Raw genomic sequence first — 18,163 nt, forward strand, 5'->3', positions numbered from 1 at the left:
ATTGTCAAACTAATCACTAGTATGAAACTTGAAAAGTAACAAAGTTTTTTTGATTGAAAATAATTAAAATAAATAAATTAGGAAAATTAAGCATACATTCCCTGTTAAATAAACCTGTTTATATCTACTTTTATTACCTGTATTAACAGTTTACAATATAAAAAATAGTAACGACAACAACTTGTTTGCAAATTTATGATTTAGCCAATGAAAGTTATAAATGTAATTTGAAACTTTATTGCTAGTAAACTTAAGTTTTAAAAATCTGAGTTTGTAAAATTATTTTTTAATTTTAATTATTTATCTTTATTTTGTTAATGTTTATTTGCTGGGGTAAGACAGGTTAATGATAAGGGTATTAATTAAATTAAACTAAGAATAAATTTTAGAAAAATCGCTGACTCAGCTTTTTTCAGCTTAGACTCACTTCGAAGTATACTTTCTAAATATTATTAGTATTTTAACACAAAGAGATACAAATATTCGAGTTGTCTTCTATATAAATTTTGATTAAATCGTCTAGGTCGATTAAACTATTGTACATACTAATAAGTTTTCAAATATTTTGAATTTGTCAAATTTAAAAACAATAAACAAGATAATAATTTTTTAATATAAAATCGAAAAAGCCACTAATATCAAATAAAATAAACTTACTTAAATTTTTTTTTTAAACTAAAAAGTCTTTGTTATAATAACGTAACATAATGCAAATACGTTTTCAAAATAAATTTATCATAATCAATTTAACCTTTAAAGTTAATACTTTAAATGAGAATTTTTAAGTTATTTAAACCAAAACTTCTTTATATTCTTAATTCAAATCAGGTATCAAAAAGATTTTGAACAACTATTGTTTTAATTTTGCTCGTTATAAGTTCTGTGTGTTTTTTTTTTGTTTAATTTATTTACAGACCATATTTACATTGTTTAAGTCATAAGTAAGTGTTTTAAAATGTTTTAAATTTCTATTATTGTAGCTAATAATGTATGTTTGGTTTATTTTTAAAATTAATATGTCTATTGTTATAAGCTATACTTATTAGAATGTCTTGTTTTAAATTTTACCATTTTTGCTCAAGTTCAAATCATTAAATCATCCAAAACTGTCAATTTGAAGAAAATAAGTCAAAAAACTACTTTATTAATTTAGTATTATTATATAAGTATATTTTTTAACAGTAATTTTTAAGTTATAATAAATACGTATTTACGAACTATAACATACTTTAAAAATTAGAAACTCTAACTTATTAAAGTGATTTATTTAAGTTGTTGTACACCTTTGCATAAGAACCTAGTTATAAACTGATGTCTTTAAAACACTCAGACCATATTTCATAAAAGTTAAGAACTTTTATTATTTCTAGGGGCTACAAATTTAAAAAACTATACTGCAGTATAACAAGTATTAAAATTTTCATATAAAGAAATACTTTAAATATTCCTTTTTGGTACTTTTAATATTAGTTATAGAATTAATACCAAAAAATAGATTTAAATGTAATACAAGTGAAACATAGGCTTTATAAAACATTTTAAAGGCTCTATGATTTTTGGTTTTCTTAATTGTTTGTAAGTATTTTTTAATTGCTATGTTAGCAACTATTACAAAATTTATCGTTGTTAATTAAGATTTACTTTTCTGATTTACTAATAAGTTATAGTTTTAAAGTTTTAGATCTTAGTTTACAAAATGTAATACGATGCCCATTTACGTGGACTTATAATGAGTTTGGAAAAATAAAATAAAATTTTTGTTTAACAAGCTTATTTTACTCAAACATTGTTTCGTAAACGAAAAAAAAATACTTTAAACAAAACGTAATATAATAAGATATAATATATGTTTTGATTGTTAGAAAACAAATAAAGAGATCTCTACTACTAGAGGAGAAAGAAAATATTTAAGAAGAAAAAAAGAAACAATGCACATTGGTTTTTTTTATTGTATTAATTTCGAAATTTAGCAAAAGATTAACCTTCACAGTAAATTCAATCTTAAGAATAAAATACAATTTGCTTTGTTATAAGTAAAAAATTTGTTTTTTTAGTTTTTTAAATACTATTTTCCATGACTGTTAATATTTTTTTTACTTTAAATATTTAAGCACTGACTAGGTCTTTGACCGAAATTTATTTTGTATAATAAATTCTTAAAAGCATATATATAAAAAGGTATATATTAAAGTTGTTTTCATTTGTTAGAATTTTATATGTAATGAAAATTTTAGACTACTTTCAGTTACTTAAAAAACTTATCATTGAAAAGTTTTACTCTTAACCGGGGAGTTTTTTAGATGTGTCGGAGATATATAAAACTTCTTCTTATTTGTTTAGATACATGTTTTACTGCTTCAATTAGCCAGTATTTATTTCGGCCATCATCAACGGAATTGAGATGTTTTATGCAATCGATAATAGACAATGACCTTTTCAATTAGTTAGTCACAAGTTTTTGCTTCAATTAGTTTTATATAATTGTATGTATTATTTAAATTTTATAATCAAAGTACTTTTAAAAGTTTGTAGCTTCTTCGAAAAGAAGTAAAACATACAAAGCAGCTATAAAATAAAAAATTAAGTGAGCTTTAAGTTGATATATTATTTATATTACGTGACATTTTTTTTTTTGTGTTTTACTTACTTAAGTTTTAGATTTTATTTTTTTGATTTTACATTTGAATACAATCTACTTCCTAATTGTATATAACTTTTATCTAATCATTACAACCATTTATTATATAATATATACTTTACATCGAGTTTCTGTGACTTTTATCGTCTTCACCGTTGTTAAGTTTTATTAAATTTGTTGGTTCACTAACTAATGGTTGTTGTTTCATTTTTGTTTAAAATAGATTACAAACATATAAACTAAATTAATAAATTTTGAAATATAAATTAAATAGTTGAAATAACCTCATTTATATTGTGACTTAATCATTAGATGTAATGATTGTTGTATTGTTTTGTTGTATATGTATTATGTTTAAAAGTTTAATTTATTTTCCTGTAAAAATAACTGTGTGTAAACAAAAATGTTAAAAGAAAATTTTTTGTATCTTTTGTATTATATAAAAATCCTTAGATAGTTCTAAGATGATATTTATTATTAAATTAAGAAATCGTTGAAACTTTTATAAGCTATTCAATGTCTACTTCACTCCTAGGACAATAAGTTTAAAATTTAGCTTTAAACTACTATTTTTTAGATTTAAAGTTAATTTTATCTTTTTTAGCCGTTTTCAAGTGATTGTTGCCTGTACTTAAATGTTAGCTTTATAGCATGTTCAAAGTTAACATTAAATAAATAGTTTATTAATATTATTTATCATATTAGAGGATGATAAACAGGTTTGGTATTCTTATAATATAAACTAAAAAACAGAAATACTAAGTATTAAGTGATTAAACAACGTTAATTAAGGTTTTATTCAGGTTAATTACAGATCAAATAAATTTTTTTGCTGCTACTTGTAGCAGCTACAAACTAAAATTTGAAGACACAAATAACTATTGAGTTTTTTAGTTGTTAATAATTTTTCAGGTTGAAGTAAATGTTTCTTGTTACATACAATTTAATACTAAAATATTTACAACATTAATTATAAAACTTTAACTTCATTCTTTACAAACTTATTGCAGTGTAAATGGAAATAAAGTATGTATAACAGTAATATATATAACTATATATAACTATTTCTCTGGCTTCGGACGAAAGGCCTGATAGATTATGCTTTATTTAAAATTGCCATAATTGCTTAAGTTGATGATAAAAACTTTACAAGACGATTTCTACAAACTAAAACAGATTTATTCAATAGAAAGATTATATATTTTTGAATAAGAATTAACTTGAACCTTTTATTAAGTTTATAAGACACATAAAGTATTCACTTATAAAGTTTATAGTCTGCAAAAAGTCTTGTCAGCTAACTTAACAATTTAGATGAGCCAAACAAGAAAGCTCAAACTTGTATTTTCGTTTTCTTGTTTAATTTTATGTTAAAACTGTCAAGGTTATCTAGTAAAAACTGATATAAGTAACAAACATGAAAAATATTTTTTTTATAAAGAGCTTTGAATCTTCTGGTAATATAGATGCTTTTGTTAATAAAAAAAAAAATTTGCTTAAATTACTAAATTGTATAACAAAATACGTTTGAAACAATGTACTTGCTTTTATATATAGTATGCAAAAATACTTTTGATTTATACTTTAGGGTTTTGATCCTAAGATAAAAGGTGTTATTTTCAAAGCTTTTGATAGATAAAAAATCTACGAACCTGGATAGACCTTTTTAAGCACATAACTTTTACATAAAATTGAAGTTCTAGTTGTTGACTATGTAGCAGTATCTTATTGTCTACATTCAGGTACTAATTAAGCGAAAAAAAAATAATTCTTATAATTATAAGAAGGATATATTACTTAAATAAAACAAAAGGACTTTTTAGATAAAAAAAATACTTTACAAACCTATAACTAAGGTTAGCATAGACGAATGAAAATATTTCAAGATAAAAAACTTTTGTAGGTTATCTTTGAGTAACGCATTTAGTTATGTCCCACAAATATGAGAATCATAAAATATATATTTATTGAGAAAATATCAAATAATTATCTATCAAAATAAATACTAGTTTTTAGCTTCTTATGATAGTAGTAAAATCTATGGTTTTGTAGTATGTGTATTGACCTAAAACTTAAATATCTTAGTATAAAATAAACTTTTGAAAAAAAAATAATAATGTTTTTTATTAAACGTAAGTTTAAATTATTTAAATGATGATTTATTATAGATTGATAGATTTTTTATTTTTATTTTTTTTAATATTTAATTTTCAAAACATTTAAGTAATGCATTATACAAACTTAAGACAAGGTAAAACTAAATAAAATAAGAAACATTTAATTATTTAAAAAAACTTAAATGTATATTAAAAACTTTTCAACTTAACTGATATACAGTATAAATTTGACAACTTACCATATAATTAATTGCTAAATAATACTAACCTACTAATAGTTTAAACATACTTAAAAAACAAAATACTTCAAATATTTTTTTTTTTTCACTTTTTTAAATCATATAAAAGGTTAATTTATTTACTAAAATATTGATGAATTTAAAAAAAAATTCATATAAAACTTAAACATTCAACGTAAAGTTAGATATGTATTCTATGTGTATATAATTATAGATATATATGTGTAAAAAAATTCTTTAATTTTTTTGGATATTTCTTTTTGTGTTTATTTTATTTTTTAGAAAAATTACTAATATTGTTAAGTTTAATAGTCTCACTTTTTATGCTTTTCGTTTTAAAGTTTAAATTTTTCTTCTTTTTTAGGTTTAGTTCATTATAATTTTGATTAAGTTTAGGTATTCAACTCGATGACCGAGAGGTCTTTTTGGGTATCGAGGTCATTGAACCAAAAAAATTTTGAGCATTTTTTTTCGTTTTTGTTGAATAAACTTATATATATATATAAATACTTTTAGACAGTTATAAGGAAAACATATTATTTTATATTTAACTAAAATATACTTTTATAATTAATTCAATAATTTACTAATGCTAGTATTAAAAATAAAAAAAATCAACAACTTCATTTTATTAAAAATCGGTCTTAAATACAGATATTAAAATCAGAACAACCAGCTATGTTGCTTCTCATATCACTTTTGGTAGATTTATATTCTAAAGCTTAACATATGCTGACTTCATTCACGTATGCCATAATATACATTTGTTTAAATCACAGACACAACCAATTACAGACATATTTAAAATATATAATATATCAACTTTAACTTTAATTTCTCAGTTCAGTTCAGGTTCTTAAGCCTCGAGGTCTGATTTGACTTCAAACTCCTACGAAGAAGGAACTACCAAGTTAAATTTTTAGCGACATTGTAGTTTAGCTAAATTATTCTATCATCTTTTCTTTACATATATCAAAATGATATATACTGTCATACAAAAATTACACTAAGTTTTTATATATTTGAGTATTATATATATTTGACGTTTAGAGCAAAACATAATTTATTGGTATCGCTCTTCTGCATCGAAGTCCCAGAGCAATTATACTTTTTATTAAACAAAATATATTTTGATATCCGTTAATTGAACTATTTACATCTCGATTGATGGCCTACATTTTACAGACTTAGATATTTTTTTTAATTTTTTTTTAAATCGTGTTAAAAGCTGATTTACACAGCTAAAAATAAAATCTAAACTTACGAAAAAATAATCTTTAATCAACTATACTTAGATAAATGTAATAAAATTAGATTATTGTTGGATAATGTTAGTGACGTAAAAATTTAAATGTTAATTAAACAAAAAAAAAGTTTTTAGATTTTTTAAAACTGTTTAATTTTATTGAATTTTAAATTTATATGACATATAAGTTTAATTTGTTAGAAATATATATAGCATGTTGTTATTCATTTTAGTCAAGAAATGATTTTTTTATATATTAAGTGTTAGATGTGTGAAAAGTTAAAAACTAATAATTAATTTTTTATTCACAATGTTAGTTTCCGTTTTCTCAAGTTCTTAATTAACGTTTTTTTGAGAGATAAACTTTTAAATACTTTGATGGACTTAAATCTAGTAAACTACAAAAGATTGTGATCCGTATAAAGTAAAGTATGTCTAACTTTTGCTATAATTTTTAATTTTCTAGTTTGAAGTAAAAACTGTTTATTCACTCATCTATCAATGTTAAAACAACTTTAACTAAATTGTTAAAAAATTTGAAAAATTCTAAACAAAGCTAAGGTAATTGTAACTTTGACCAAGATATATTCCATTTACCATTAGTTTAAATAACCAGCTAAATAACGACTTACGTTTGTAAAGGTATCGCAATAAATTAAAAGTAAAACTGTGTTAAAATACTTCAACTTAATACTATCTTATAAGAAACAATTTCAACTGGATTTATAAATTTAGTACCTAAACTTTTAACTACAGTGAAAAGTATTTTACTTATTATCGTACTAGAAAGTTTAAAGTATATTGTAAACATACATTTCTAATCGCATGTAGTAATTCATATGTAATTAAGTAAAATAAAGCTTGTTTTCAAGTTTTGTAAAATGTAATATCATTGTACAGAGAACCAATACTTCTTAATATTACTTTTTTTTTACAAATTGATATATAAATTTGCGGTTCAAATTAAATCCTAAATAAATTTAAACAATTTAAATTTAAAGAAACTAGAAAAAAAAACAACTTATGAAGTATATCAATGTTAATATTTAAAGCACACATATAAAAATTTATTTAACAAAATAAAAAGTATTAAATTATAATTTTCAAGCCAAATAATTAAAACATAGAAAAAAAAAATTTAGAAGATCATACAAAATGTTTATACAAAAACATATTAACGGTAATAAACAGTGCAGTAAACTTTATTAAACTCTGTGAACAAAACTTTATGTAAAATTTGTAATAAATAAACATTAATGAAAATAAAGAACATTGTAATCGACATTTACATATTACATGAAAGATAAAGTCTATAAGCGTATCAAAAAGCGATATTTTAAAAAGTGAAACTTTATTAGGCTAAGGATTAGTATTTCGTAGGTACGCACTACCAGATGGCTGCGTCTTTTGCACTGTATTTGAAGTGCATACCAAATTAAAAAAAACGTTATTTAAATTAAAGAACAATACCATTGTGTTTTTTCTTTTGTATTTATACTTTTTTAAGCTAAAGGGCTTAAGTGCATTTATGTATTTTAATTAAATGAAGTATTTTTTAAATTTAACAAAAAATAATAAGTAAAATTGATTACATTTTAAAATTTAAAATGTTTTCAAGTTTCAGTTTTATACTTAATTGTAAAGACATTTGAGTTATTAATAAAAGATAAAAAACAAGGATAAAGAAACTATACTTTTTACAGATTTTTTAGTGTTAAGTAAACTTTTTTTATATAAATGCAGAATAAAATTCTTGCTTACAAATATCAAAAAATAACGTTTATTGTTGCATAGAAAACTTATTTATTATTATGTTTATTAAAGATCTCGAAGCTTTACGCAAAAAGTTTTTAAATTTTATTGAATTTTATATACAATATCAATCAATAAAAAAATATTATGACTTTTCATATTTTTTTTAAATCTAAGATATAATAAAAGGTAATTCAAATCTCAAAATGTAGACTAATTTAAATTATCTGTAAGTTAATATTGTAAACTGTATTTTATTTGTTAAATTAATCAAGGTTTATCTTACCTACTGTAGTTCAACAAAGCTAATAAGACGTTCTAAACTCATGTATATTTTTCAACAAAATTTCTTAAAATGTGATTAGTACAAAGGATGCTTAAATTAAGTTCAATATTTGTAAAAAAGTCTCGAAAAGTTGATCAAAAATATCCTTCTAAACTTTGCTCGTTTGCAAAAATATAATCTTTATAAGTTTAATTCAGTGTTTTATAACTTATAATTTATGCTATCCAGATCAAGACTATATTTTACTGATTTATAAACTTTTTGAAAATTGTTTTCAACTTGTATTTTTTGCATAGTCATATCTTTACATTATATTAGTTATAATGTTTTTAACTGCTATTGCATACTTTAGAAATGTAAGTAATATTTTGCAAATAATTTAAATACTAGTTTTAAAGCTACAATTTTTCTATGATGTTGCATACAAAGACTTATATTTTTTTCAGTTTAATACAAACTTTAGAGACCTAATTTTCTAAAGTTTTAAATACAGTAACCTCTCGCATCTTTACGCACTCGTGACGTTACGCACTCTCGTTTAGTTACGGATTTTAGAATACTAAAAAATTCAAAAAACACTTTTTTTATAATGTTGCACAAATTAAGTTTATTTTATTTGTAAGCAAATGCTTAATTACAAAGTGTATTTGCTAAGTAGAATAGAACATAAATGTTGATATTCAAATAAGTTACATATAAATAAAGATAAAGATAAAATCTACCAAATATTTCTAGAAGTATTATTTTTTTATATAAATTTGAATACTTTTTCTTTAAAATATGTATAGTTTCATCTTTTGTTTTCATATTTATAAATAAAGTAAACAAACTCTTAAAAGTGGGAAAATCCCTAGTCTGCTTTTGATTAGCAGCAATATCATTAAAACAGCCATAATACAGTAAGTGTATTTGGTACCTCTCGTATTTCTACGATCTCTCGTATCTTTACGCACTTTTTCTGTGGACACAATGTGCGTAAATAAGCGAGAGGTTACTGTAAAGTTTATTTTAAATTTAACTAAATTAATATAATAAATTACGAACTTTAATAACGTGACGTGAACGTTTAAATTTTTAGAGTCATTATTTTAATTATTATGAACTAATAATTTAATGCTAACTTTGTGAAAGGTATAACTTATTGTTATTAATTTAACATTTCTCTTAGTTTTACACATTTTTAACACTAAAATGATACATGTTCAAAAAATTATATTAAGAGTTTTGAGACTTTATTTAAGTCATTAGTTAGGTAAATAAAGCGTTCAACTACAAAAGCGAAGTATAATATCTTTCATATCGCTAAAAGAACTAAAAAGTTAAATAATGCTTAATTCATATATATTTATACAAAAATAGAATATACTTATCATATGACAATTATTTATTTTTAGCTTTTAACATTAACAACATAACTTAGTAAGGGATATTTATAATAAAAATTTACGGAATATTATTTTTAACGCACTAGTTTATATTTAAGAAAGATTAGTATTAAAGATATTGTATATAATTAGAAGAAAAAACAACACACTTCAATTTCAGTTATTAAATACAGCTTACCTAGGTAAAACTTTTTAATGACTAAAATAGTTTTAAAATTTTTTTTAGATAATTTTTGTAAAAAACTATTACATTGATATGTATATTAAATTTTTCAAAATATATAATACTTCCTTTTCAGGATGCTACAAACTAGATCGATTATCATTCAATTAAGTTTAGAATTAAGAAAAATTTATGTAATTTTTATACAATTAAATGTTTGTTTTAAAAATTTGTCTCATTGATAGCTTTGTTGTTTAAATTTTTTCAAACCCGAATGAAACTGTTATTTTAGACATCTTAAAGAAAAATTTAAAATTGACATTTATAATAAATTTTTCTAACTACACAATACTTTCTTTTCAGAATGCTACAAACTAGACCGATTGTCGTTGAATTAAATTTTATAATTAAGACAAGGATAATTTTTTAATTAAGATAAATTTTGTTGCGTTGATAGCTTCCTTGTTTTAATTAAACTCAAATGTTTAATGTCTAGTGCGTAGTTCCGCAACTGCTTTTTATAACGCTGATCTTATCTAAATGTGCCTATTGTTAAATAAATTTTTAATTACATAAAAAACATATAGTTATTTATCACACTAATTAAGAGCCTTTTAATACAATCAAAAAAAAAGTTAGTTTAATGTTTATTTTATAACTAGTAAAGTTTTTATGCTTACTGAGTACTCTCACTCAAAAATATAATTTAATTTATTTCAATAAAAATCTAAATGGTAATTTTTTTATTTCTAAATTAATATATTCCTCGTATTATCAAGATGTTTTATTTATTTAAGAATATTAAAAATGGTATTTTAACTTTAAGATTTAAAAGTAAATGATTATTTTTCACTTTCAAAATATAAAACATAGTGTATTCTAAAACTTAACGTTTATAATTAACATTAAAAAACATCTTTCGTTAATCTATTTTGAATTAAATGCTATACTTTTTAGTGTAGCTAAAAAACAAGTCTAACAAATTTAAATATTGAAATAAATCTAAACGTTTGCGACTAAGTCTAACAACTAACTATCATAAATATGCTGTAAACTTTCAATTTATAATTCTACATTTAAGAAGCAACGAACTATAAATTTGAAAAACTGCCGAATTACTAGTGAACACAACTTATTTTAATGAAAACATTAAATTACACGTTGTGTTTTTCATCTATTACGTTATTATTTTAATTTTAAACTTATGTAGCTTGAACAATTTAAAGTAAAATTATGAAGTAAAGTTTTTTAAAATAATATAAAAAGTATTTTTTTTTCAAATTAGTAAAGATACAATCTAGAGATTAGTATACACTAGAATTAAAAACTAAGTTTGTTTACTTGTATAAATCAAAAAAGAATGCAATATTAATAAAGTTATATAAAAATTTAATTAAACAAACACTTGACTTAACCGTATTTGTATCGCCTATTTTATTGTGTGCATCTTTCTTCAATTTGAGTAAACTTATGTTGCTTTTCTTTTTTTATTTAAATATTATAACGTTCAGTTAATGTAAACGATGAATTGTCACAAACGTAGACCTCTAAAGCTTAAAAAAAATTAAACAAAGATTCGAAATTTTTCCTAAAAATTTAATTATAAAAGTTTTAAGCTTCTACAAAGGCAGTAACGCATTATGATGAAAAATTGAAAAATAAAAATAGACGTTAAATATAAAGACAATAAAATTGATAAACTTAATAGACACAAACCAAAAGTAAGGTGTAAATAAAACAAGTGCTAATAGTAAAAATGTTAGTTGCAACAGTATATTACATATCTTATACTTATTATTTATAATAACTTTTTTTACGTTCTACTTGTTTTATGTTTTACTAAACATATTTTGAAAATTATTGTTTATTTTTATTTATAATCATACTTTATCTATAACTACATACTGTTTAACCTGATTTAGATATTTATTTTTAAGCAATTAACATTTTTCAACTTTTTTTCAAGTACTTAATTAAATCTTTTTAGATGGTTATTTCGATATAAAAGTTATTTTTTCGATAAATAACAAATCAAAAGTATTTGTTTATTTTATGTTTCAAAAAAAACTTCTTTTGAAAAATTAAAAGATTAAGTTTTACTTGATATTTATTGTATAAACGTTTTACTAATCATCTGCTAACTATAATCCTACCTTAAATTTGTACAAAAATGTACATAACTTTGATTAATACTTTCTCCACTACTAAAATGTAACAATTGTAAGTCAGTTCTAGAAATTCTAACCTAAACGGAAATAAATATGTCAAAGTTTTAATTTCCTTCTGACCTTTGAGTCAAATGTTTTTTAAGTTTTTAACGCAATTGCTAAAAACAGTTAGAGTTAAAGCTTTATTGTAGTTTTTAAGTTGTGTATCTGTTGTTTTTGTTCGATAAACTTACTAAAATACTAATAATTATATTTCTCAGTTGCTGTACTAGTGTTTGTGCTTCCACAAATAAAGCACAATTTGTTTTTTTTATCACATTTATATGACATTTCGACTATTGTGCTGTACAAAGATATGTATGTGAAATTTATATTTTATTTTAAAATTTATATATACATATATATATGTGTGAGAAGTTGTTTTTTTTCAATACTGTAAAAACATTAATAGAGCCAGAAATATTTATTGTAGCGTAGAATATTGATTTAGTTAATTGTAATAAATTTTCTAGATTTAGTCTATTCAAAGTTTACTAAGTAAGCAGAACTCTAAATTCAAAGAACTTCTAGAAAAATCATGGTATGCTTACCCAACAATTTAAACTTCACCAACATTCGTCTCATAACGACCTTATATATATAAGACATTCAAAATGTTTAGTACAATAAATTAAGTTGAACGTTTAGCTTCTCATAAATAGAGTAAAAAAAAACTTTAAAAATAAATTATTATCTTTATTTATTCAATTATTTTGATCATAATTTAAAGTTTAGATGCATTAAAGTCTGTTTATTCACTTAAATCTAGCTATACAAAAACACTTTATATCTTATTACTGTTTAAAAATATTTGACCACGCTAGAACTAAAGCTAATATGTTAATTTCGAATAAGTGTATTATACCATATAAGTATAATTGGTGTAAAAACTACTTTCTTAAAGTTTTTTTATTAATTTATATTAAGCAAAGTTTAATAACGTAAATTAAAAAAATCTTTTTTTACCAACAAAATATCTACATAAAATTTTAATTTGCCTAAGATTTAATCTTACTTTTTATTTCTACAAATAAAAAGGTTTAAAGTATATAATTTATAAAGAATGTCTTATTAGAATATTGACAAAATTTGAATTATTCCTTAGAAATAAAATCTATCAGGTTAGTAAGAATTTAATGTCAGCAAAATTAAAACTAGTACGTTTATTTAGTGCATTTAAAAGATTACAATATTATTTAAATCAAAGTATTTAGCAAATATTTATTTTTAGCAAAATGTTGATATATTCTTAAATACTGATTTGTTTACTTTTTAATACTTTCCTTTTAGTACTAATAATTTTTAGCAAAATAATTTACCAATTTCCCACTTTTTTCAATTAATTATTTTGTGTTAATTTAGATAACGATGATAAGTAGTTATTTAACTTAGTTTATTTAGAAAAAAAATTCTAATACGTAAAAAAAACTAAGGCTTAAAATTAAAAGATACAAAATACTAAAATTAAAATAAGGTTAAAATAACTTAAAATATTCCGAAAACGGTACAATAACAATTAGATATAAAGATTTAATGTAGTAAAAGTATTAATTAATGTAGCAGTTTCAACTTTAAAAGTTAGATCATATAAAGTTGTAACAATATATTAATAATACTAAAATTAAGATATTTATTGCTGTAAAAAGTTTTTATTTCTAAAATAAAGTATTAATTTTGATTTGTTATATGAAATAGGCTAAATTAGTTCGAAATACTTTAAACCTTTTCTACATGGTGTATATACAATATTTTGGTAATATTGTGTTATGTCTTGTATCTTTGCATCGTTATTGTATTAAGCTACAAAAACACATTGTATGTTTCGTTTGTTTTTTTTGAATTATTCACTCTTTTGTCAATATTTTCCAAGCCAATCTGTAATTGCTTTAATCTGCGTTTTGAAAGGTGATTGTCATTAACCTGGATCGCTATTTGAGTTGCTAATTTTGTTCATAGATAAGTATATTTATATATTATTTGTTTATGCAATTACTAGAAGTGTTATTGTTGTTAGTTTTTTAATTTTAATAGCTGTTTGTATTTATTATCCTATGAGTGCTTCAATGTAAGTTTAACTGATGGTTTTTTATATTGTTAATGTAATTATTTTGAGTTTTCTGTATTCGTTGAAATATTTGGTCACTTTATAACCTTTTTATCATTTAATACTTTTATAATTTTTGATTCAGAAATTAAATAACTTATTCCCTGTAATATTTAAGTACTTTTAATTAAAATGAAAAGTTTTAAAAAACTTATTTTTGTAAATATTGTTTCAAACTAAATAGCTGAATGTATTTTGACAATAAAAATAATTTTACATATTATTAGCCTGAACAATTTAAATCTATTAGATTTTAAAGTTTACATAGAACAGTTTTTATTTCTTTGTTAAGAAGCGAAACTCAGTAAAATAAATGAATTATAAAATTTTTATCTTCTGGAATCAATAAAATGCTAAAATTCCTTTATTACTTCCATTTGTGGAAGTTACAAACTTTTTTCGTTGATATTTTCATAACTTCTTTATTGTTTACTAAAATTTATACAACATTTTTGTCATATGTTTTGCAAAAATACAGCTTGTTCGTAAAACGAAGTTAAATGTTTAAAATTTAGCTGTTAACTTTTCAATGTCACAACCCTACATTTTCATTAAAAATTTATTTTAATGATAAGTTTCATGCTACATTTGCAAAGATCAATATTTATTATAAGTTTATAAACTTCGTTTATTTATTATGTGTTATTAACTTTTTATATTCTTCCAACTATATTTGTAAATTTTAATGTTTTGCAATATTTATATCGCATTTTCTTTTGAACAAAAACACTGATTACAATATTTTTAGTTTTAACTTTTTGAACAAAATACCATGTTTTTTAATTAAACTTTTGAAGCGTTGTTACTAAACCTAAAAACTATTTATTACTTGTTTTTAAAGAATCGACAGTTTTTAAAACTAACAACTGATCCAGTTTTTTTATTAGTGCGACTGTAAATAAAAACATAAAGAAATAAACATAAAATTAAGTTTAGTTTTATCATTAGTATTTATTTGCTACTTTTAAAACTGCGTTACCTTTAAACACTGAAGTCAAAAACATTATCACGAATTAGTTTTAACATTATTCACGTACTTGATATTTTTAGTTAATGTAACAACAATATATTTACTAATAACTCGGTATATTTTAAAAAAAATATTACATTTCAGTAAGTTAAACTTTAAACTTTAATTCAATAAAGTTTTAAGGAAGTACGTAGCAAAATTTAGACTAACTATACAAACTAAATATTATAAATTGTTACTGTACGTTTTTTTATTAACACAATGAACTAAAAGTCATATTATCAGTCGTATACGTATTGTGTTGAAAACAGAGGTAAAAGTAAAAATGGAAATACAAAATTATGCAATAATTTTTAATAAATGTAAAAAATAAGTTTTGTTCACTTCTTTCCCTAAAAGCTACAAATCTAACGATGTAGTTCGTATTTAAATAGTTATGCAATTAAAGTATAACCAATAAAACATTTCATACTAGCGATCATTTGTAATACAACTATGATAAAAACTATATAGAGTCAGATAGACAACCAATAAAATAAAGAGAAAACCTAAGTGTGTAAGGAGAATTAAACTATGATCTGGCAGTTCAAATTCTGTTCTAGTGTTTACATGCAGTACCTTGCATAATAAGAACAACATATACTATCAAGTTGGCACAAGTACGCTGTAAACTTTCAATTTATACTTCTATATTTAGAAGCTACAAACTATGTATTTAGATGATTCCCAAATATATAGTAAACACAACTTATTTGAATTAAGATATTAAATCACACGTTGTGGTTTTTCATTTATTACGTTAAAATTCTAGTTGTAAACATATGTAGCTTTAATAATTACATTAAATTTATTTAGTAGAACTTATTAAAACAATAAAAAATTGTAATTTTTTAAACTAGTAAAGATAAAAAACAGAGTTTAGTATACACTTTAATCAAAAACTAGTTTTTTAACTTGTAATAATCACAAAAGAATGCGAAAAAATTAAAGTAATATAAATATTTAATAAAACTTTTGATTCAACCGTATTTGTATCGCCTATTATATTTTGTGTATCTTTTTTTAAATTGAATAAACTTATGTTGCTTTCCTTTTTAAATGTTTATGCATTTTATTTTTCAAATAATGTATATGATGTAAATGTCACAAACGTAGACCTCTAAAGTTAGTATAAAAAACTTACAAAAGTTCATATTAGTGATATACATTAAACTATAAAAGTTTAATGCTTCCAGAAACGGAAGTGATGCATAAAAGATAAAAAAATTAGAAAAAAGTAAGCTTTCAAAACAATAACAACATTTTAAATTATTTTATTCAATACTTTCTTTAGTATTAGAATAAAACATTTGTTTGTCATTTTAATTTAAATCTAGAACCTTCAAACTTAAAGGAAACAAATATGTCAACAAATTATTTTGTCTAAACTTTGTACAATACCTTTGAGTTAAATGTTTCTAAGCTTTAAACTTTATCGATAAAATACAGTTAAAGCTGAAATTATATTGAAGCATTTAAGCTTTGTATCTTTTAATATTTTTCGAAAGACTTAATAACAATTATGTTTGTCAGTTGCAGCAGTTGTGTTTGTGCTACTAAAAATAAAGCACAATTTTTCTTTTTTTTAAAACTTTTTTATGACGTTACTACCATTGCGCTGTACAAATATAAGTATGAATAACTTGAATTTTATTTTAGTATTTATATTTATACAAAATTACATTAGTTGGTGTTTTTTCAATGTTGAAAAAGGTTAAGTAAAGCTAGAAATATTTATAGTAGCATAGAATATAGACTTAATTAACTTTAACAAGTTTTCTAGAGTTAGCCTACTTATGATTAACTAAGAACTCCTAAGTAAGAAGAATTCTAAATTAAAAGAACTTCTAGAAGAATCTTATGTTTACGCAATAATTTTAACTTCATCAAGATTCATCTCATAACGATTTTACATATATAAGAAAATATTCTAAATTTATAGTGCAACTATTTAAGTAAAATTATTAATATTTCTTAAATAGAGTAAAATTAACTTTTAAAAATTTATTAATACCTGTTTTAAAATATATAAAGTTATTTTAATCATAATGTAAAGTTAAATGCATAAAAGTCTATTCACAAATGTTAACTACATTCAATTACACAAAATCTTTATAACTCTTATTAATATTTTAAAAAAAATTTAAAAACTAGTACTAAAGCTAATATGTTAATTTCAAACAAATGTATAATACCATATAAGTAAAATTGATGTAAAAACTACTTTCTTAAAGTTATTTTAACTATTTATATAAAGCAAAGTTTGATATCGTAACTTTAAAAATACTTTTTTACCAACAAAATATCTACATGAAATTTTAAATTTTGCGCAAAAGTGACGCTGTGCCAAAAGGTTCTTTGAGAAATAGTGACATTTCCAGCAAAAGCGTCCCTTTGTGCATTTTTGACATCTATTTATTTTGGGAGTTTATTGTACAACGTTTACTTATTGTACAATAATGTCTACTATCTTTAAAAAACAAAATGTTTTTCCACTAATAAATTTTATGCACTTAGGTTCTTTCTTTTTCTATGATTATACTACTGTTAAAAACAAATATTAAACTTAAAACATAAAACATCTTTTTACTCTTGTGCTAAGTGTTACAAACTTTTTTTTTGCACTCGTTAAAGACTACTTACAAACCATATATGAATATCAATTGACACAATTAAGTACGTATTCGTTATACTTGTATTTTATATGACTTTTTGTTAATTACTAAAATTTAAAACAAATTCTGTAACTAATGTGAAATCAAGTTTTTTGTTGATTAGTTTATTAATTTAAAAAGTTTTAAATTGTATACATTTTCTTATAATATATAAGGCTTTTGACTCTTCTTTGAGGTGTATGGTACTTGTAGTTTATTTTCACAAACAAAACAATAATTAATAATCTATGTATTTAGGTACAGTAAATGTACTAATTTTTCTTAGCTTTAGACGATAATTCTGTTCTGTAAAATGCTCTTCGTTTTGCTAGATCTTTATAAAAACTTGTGAAACTTTAAGTA

This window comes from Thalia democratica, chromosome 1 (genome assembly GCF_965202585.1).
Source record: "Thalia democratica chromosome 1, ktThaDemo2.hap1.1, whole genome shotgun sequence".
Taxonomy (NCBI): domain Eukaryota; kingdom Metazoa; phylum Chordata; class Thaliacea; order Salpida; family Salpidae; genus Thalia; species Thalia democratica.